At 51.8% G+C, this 6000-nt stretch overlaps 1 long non-coding RNA gene across 1 annotated transcript in view; it reads right to left on the bottom strand.

The window, feature by feature from the left end:
• Positions 1 to 5591, bottom strand: part of LOC137309240 (uncharacterized) — a 30125-nt gene extending 24534 nt beyond the window's left edge. Inside the window, exon 1 of the long non-coding RNA XR_010959800.1 lies at positions 5353 to 5591. This is a non-coding gene — a long non-coding RNA (uncharacterized lncRNA). The remainder of the gene's footprint in view (positions 1 to 5352) is intronic.
• Positions 5592 to 6000: the final 409 nt, after the last annotated feature.

A 6000-nucleotide genomic window follows, 5' to 3' on the forward strand; every position in this document is an offset into this window, starting at 1 on the left:
TGTACCTGCCCTGCAAGTGTTTGATGGGACAGTGCAGAGGGAGCTTTACTCTGTTTCTAACCCTGTACCTGCCCTGGGAGTGTTTGATGAGACAGTGTAGAGGGAGCTTTACTCTGTATCTAACACTGTACCTGCCCTGGGAGTGTTTGACAGGACAGTGTAGAGGGAGATTTACTCTGTATCTAACCCTGTCCCTGTCCCTGGGAGTGTTTGATGGGACAGTGCAGAGGGAGCTTTACTCTGTATCTAACCCTGCACCTGCCCCTGGGAGTGTTTGATGGGACAGTGTAGAGGGAGCTTTACTCTGTATCTAACCCTGTCCCTGTCCCTGGGAGTGTTTGATGGGACAGTGCAGAGGGAGCTTTACTCTGTATCTAACCCTGTACCTGCACTGGGAGTGTTTGATGGGACAGTGTAGAGGGAGCTTTACTCTGTATCTAACCCTGTACCTGCCCTGGGAGTGTTTGATGGGACAGTGTAGAGGGAGCTTTACTCTGTATCTAACCCTGTACCTGACCCTGGGAGTGTTTGATGGGACAGTGTAGAGGGAGCTTTCGTCTGTATCTAACCCTGGACCTGCCCTGGGAGTGTTTGACAGGACAGTGTAGAGGGAGCTTTACTCTGTATCTAACCCTGTACCTGACCCTGGGAGTGTTTGATGGGACAGTGTAGAGGGAGCTTTACTCTGTATCTAACCCTGTACCTGACCCTGGGAGTGTTTGATGGGACAGTGCAGAGGGAGCTTTACTCTGTATCTAACCCTGTACCTGACCCTGGGAGTGTTTGATGGGACAGTGTAGAGGGAGCTTTACTCTGTATCTAACCCTGTACCTGACCCTGGGAGTGTTTGATGGGACATTGTAGAGGGAGCTTTACTCTGTATCTAACCCTGTACCTGACCCTGGGAGTGTTTGACGGGACAGTGTAGAGGGAGCTTCACTCTGTATCTAACCCTGTACCTGCCCTGGGAGTGTTTGATGGGACAGTGTAGAGGGAGCTTTCCTCTGTATCTAACCCTGTACCTGCCCTGGGAGTGTTTGATGGGACAGTGTAGAGGGAGCTTTACTCTGTATCTAACCCTGTACCTGCCCTGGGAGTGTTTGATCGGACAGTGTAGAGGGAGCTTCACTCTGTATCTCACCCTGTACCTGCCCCTGGGAGTGTTTGATGGGACAGTGCAGAGGGAGCTTTACGATGTATCTAACCCTGTACCTGACCCTGGGAGTGTTTGATGGGACAGTGTAGAGGGAGCTTTACTCTGTATCTAACCCTGTCCCTGCCCCTGGGAGTGTTTGATGGGACAGTGTGGAGGGAGCTTTACTCTGTATCTAACCCTGTACATGACCCTGGGAGTGTTTGATGGGACAGTGTGGAGGGAGCTTTACTCTGTATCTAACCCTGTACCTGCCCTGGGAGTGTTTGATGGGACAGTGTAGAGGGAGCTTTACTCTGTATCTCACCCTGTACCTGCCCTGGGGCTGTTTGATGGGACAGTGTAGAGGGAGCTTTACTCTGTATCTAACCCTGTACCTGCCCTGGGAGTGTTTGATGGGACAGTGTAGAGGGAGCTTTACTCTGTATCTAACCCTGTACCTGACCCTGGGAGTGTTTGATGGGACAGTGTGGAGTGAGCTTTACTCTGTATCTAACCCTGTACCTGCCCTGGGGGTGTTTGATGGGACAGTGTAGAGGGAGCTTTACTCTGTATCTAACCCTGTACCTGCCCTGGGAGTGTTTGATGGGACAGTGTAGAGGGAGCTTTACTCTGTATCTAACCCTGTACCTGGCCTGGGAGTGTTTGATGGGACAGTGTGGAGGGAGCTTTACTCTGTATCTAACCCTGTACCTGACCCTGGGAGTGTTTGATGGGACAGTGTAGAGGGAGCTTTACTCTGTATCTAACCCTGTACCTGCCCTGGGATTGTTTGATGGGACAGTGTGGAGTGAGCTTTACTCTGTATCTAACCCTGTACCTGACCCTGGGAGTGTTTGATGGGACAGTGTAGAGGGAGCTTTACTCTGTATCTAACCCTGTACCTGACCCTGGGAGTGTTTGATGGGACAGTGTCGAGGGAGCTTTACTCTGTATCTAACCCTGTACCTGCCCTGGGAGTGTTTGATGGGACAGTGTAGAGGGAGCTTTACTCTGTATCTAACCCTGTACCTGCCCTGGGAGTGTTTGATGGGACAGTGTGGAGTGAGCTTTACTCTGTATCTAACCCTGTACCTGACCCTGGGAGTGTTTGATGGGACAGTGCAGAGGGAGCTTTACTCTGTATCTAACCCTGTACCTGCCCTGGGAGTGTTTGATGGGACAGTGTAGAGGGAGCTTTACTCGGTATCTAACCCTGTACCTGCCCTGGGAGTGTTTGATGGGACAGTGTAGAGGGAGCTTTACTCTGTATCTAACCCTGTACCTGCCCTGGGAGTGTTTGATGGGACAGTGTGGAGGGAGCTTTACTCTGTATCTAACCCTGTACCTGACCCTGGGAGTGTTTGATGGGACAGTGTAGAGGGAGCTTTACTCTGTATCTAACCCTGTACCTGACCCTGGGAGTGTTTGATGGGACAGTGTAGAGGGAGCTTTACTCTGTATCTAACCCTGTACCTGCCCTGGGAGTGTTTGATGGGACAGTGTAGAGGGAGCTTTACTCTGTATCTAACCCTGTACCTGACCCTGGGAGTGTTTGATGGGACAGTGTAGAGGGAGCTTTACTCTGTATCTAACCCTGTACCTGCCCTGGGAGTGTTTGACGGGACAGTGTGGAGGGAGCTTTACTCTGTATCTAACCCTGTACCTGCCCTGGGAGTGTTTGATGGGACAGTGTGGAGGGAGCTTTACTCTGTATCTAACCCTGTACCTGACCCTGGGAGTGTTTGATGGGACAGTGTGGAGGGAGCTTTACTCTGTATCTAACCCTGTACCTGCCCTGGGAGTGTTTGACGGGACAGTGTAGAGGGAGCTTTACTCTGTATCTAACCCTGTACCTGTCTCTGGGAGTGTTTGATGGGACAGTGTAGAGGGAGCTTTACTCTGTATCTAACCCTGTACCTGCCCTGGTAGTGTTTGACGGGACAGTGTAGAGGGAGCATTACTCTGTATCTAACCCTGTACCTGCCCTGGGAGTGTTTGATGAGACAGTGTGGAGGGAGCTTTACTCTGTATCTAACCCTGTACCTGACCCTGGGAGTGTTTGATGGGACAGTGTAGAGGGAGCTTTACTCTGTATCTAACCCTGTACCTGCCCTGGGAGTGTTTGATGGGACAGTGTAGAGGGAGCTTTACTCTGTATCTAACCCTGTACCTGCCCTGGGAGTGTTTGATGGGACAGTGTAGAGGGAGCTTTACTCTATATCTAACCCAGTACCTGTCTCTGGGAGTGTTTGATGGGACAGTGTAGAGGGAGCTTTACTCTGTATCTAACCCTGTACCTGCCCTGGGAGTGTTTGGTGGGACAGTGTAGAGGGAGCTTTGCTCTGTATCTAAGCCTGTACCTGACCCTGGGAGTGTTTGATGGGACAGAGTAGAGGGAGCTTTACTCTGTATCTAACCCTGTACCTGCCCTGGGAGTGTTTGATGGGACAGTGTAGAGGGAGCTTTACTCTGTATCTAACCCTGTACCTGACCCTGGGAGTGTTTGATGGGACAGTGTAGAGGGAGCTTTACTCTGTATCTCACCCTGTACCTGCCCTGGGAGTGTTTGATGGGACAGTGTAGAGGGAGCTTTACTCTGTATCTAACCCTGTACCTCCCCTGGGAGTGTTTGACGGGACGGTGTAGAGGGAGCTTTACTCTGTATCTAACACTGTACCTGCCCTGGGAGTGTTTGATGGGACAGTGTAGAGGGAGCTTTACTCTGTATCTAAACCTGTACCTTACCGTGGGAGTGTTTGATGGGACAGTGTAGAGGGAGCTTTCCTCTGTATCTAACCCTGTACCTGCCCTGGGAGTGTTTGATGGGACAGTGCAGAGGGAGCTTTACTCTGTATCTCACCCTGTACCTGCCCTGGGAGTGTTTGATGGGACATTGTAGAGTGAGCTTTACTCTGTATCTAACCCTGTGCCTGTCTCTGGGAGTGTTTGATGGGAGAGTGTAGAGGGAGCTTTACTCTGTATCTAACCCTGTACCTGTCTCTGGGAGTGTTTGATGGGACAGTGTAGAGGGAGCTTTACTCTGTATCTAACCCTGTACCTGCCCTGGGAGTGTTTGATGGGACAGTGTAGAGGGAGCTTTACTCTGTATCTAACCCTGTACCTGACCCTGGGAGTGTTTGACGGGACTGTGCAGAGGGAGCTTTACTCTGTATCTAACCCTGTACCTGACCCTGGGAGTGTTTGATGGGACAGTGTAGAGGGAGATTTACTCTGTATCTCACCCTGTACCTGCCCCTGGGAGTGTTTGATGGGACAGTGTAGAGGGAGCTTTACTCTGTATCTAACCCTGTACCTGACCCTGGTAGTGTTTGATGGGACAGTGTAGAGGGAGCTTTACTCTGTATCTAACCCTGTCCCTGCCCTGGGAGTGTTTGATGGGACAGTGTAGAGGGAGCTTTGCTCTGTATCTAACACTGTACCTGCCCTGGGAGTGTTTGATGGGACAGTGTAGAGGGAGCTTTACTCTGTATCTAACCCTGTCCCTGCCCTGGGAGTGTTTGACGGGACAGTGTAGAGGGAGCTTTACTCTGTATCCAACCCTGTACCTGCCCTGGGAGTGTTTGATGGGACAGTGTAGAGGGAGCTTTACTCTGTATCTAACCCTGTACCTGACCCTGGGAGTGTTTGATGGGACAGTGTAGAGGGAGCTTTCCTCTGCATCTAACCCTGTACCTGCCCTGGGAATGTTTGATGGGACAGTGTAGAGGGAGCTTTACTCCGTATCTAACCCTGTACCTGACCCTGGGAGTGTTTGATGGGACAGTGTAGAGGGAGCTTTACTCTGTATCTAACCCTGTACCTGTCTCTGGGAGTGTTTGATGGGACAGTGTAGAGGGAGCTTTACTCTGTATCTAACCCTGTACCTGACCCTGGGAGTGTTTGATGGGACAGTGTAGAGGGAGCTTTACTCTGTATCTAACCCTGTACCTGACCCTGGGAGTGTTTGATGGGACAGTGTAGAGGGAGCTTTACTCTGTATCTAACCCTGTCCCTGACCCTGGGAGTGTTTGATGGGACAGTGTAGAGGGAGCTTTACTCTGTATCTAACCCTGTCCCTGACCCTGGGAGTGTTTGATGGGACAGTGTAGAGGGAGCTTTACTCTGTATCTAACCCTGTCCCTGACCCTGGGAGTGTTTGATGGGACAGTGTAGAGTTGGGGGAGTGAGGGGTGCGAGTGTTAATTGCGTGAACTCACTGGTGACGGTGAGATAGATCCAGCTCCCGTTGCGATCATCATAGGGCTGTGTGAGGAAGAGAACACGACACTGATACCAGCCCCTGTCCTGCGATCGCACATCGTCCACGAGCAGAGAGTCGCCCTCCTGTAAACTCAGGCGACCTGTCGGGAGGTGAGAGGTTAGAGGGCAAATGGACAATCGGCCCCGAACAGTCCTCGAGACAGACACCAGACAGTCTCTCTCTCTCTGTCTCTGCCCCCCTCTCTCTCCCTCTCTCTGTCTCTCCCCCGCTCTCTCTCTCTCTGTCCCTCTCTCTCTCTCCCTCTCTCCTCGTCTTTCTGTCTCTCCCCCCCTCTCTCTCCCTCTCTCTGTCTCTCCCCCTCTCTCTCTCTCTCTCTGTCCCTTTCTCTCTCTCTCTCTCTCCTCGTCTCTCTCTCTCCCTCTCTCTGTCTCTCTCTCTCTCTCCTCGTCTCTCTCTCTCCCTCTCTCTGTCTCTCCCCCCCTCTCTCTCTCTCTGTCCCTCTCTCTCTGTCCCTCTCCCTCTCTCTTTCCCTGTCCCTCTCCCTTTCTCTCTCTGTGTCCCTCTCCCTCCCTCTCTCTGTGTCCCTCTCCCTCCCTCTCTCTGTCCCTCTCCCTCTCTCTTTCTCTGTCCCTCTCCCTCTCTC

This window comes from Heptranchias perlo, unplaced genomic scaffold (genome assembly GCF_035084215.1).
Source record: "Heptranchias perlo isolate sHepPer1 unplaced genomic scaffold, sHepPer1.hap1 HAP1_SCAFFOLD_1543, whole genome shotgun sequence".
Classification (NCBI taxonomy): Eukaryota; Metazoa; Chordata; class Chondrichthyes; order Hexanchiformes; family Hexanchidae; genus Heptranchias; species Heptranchias perlo.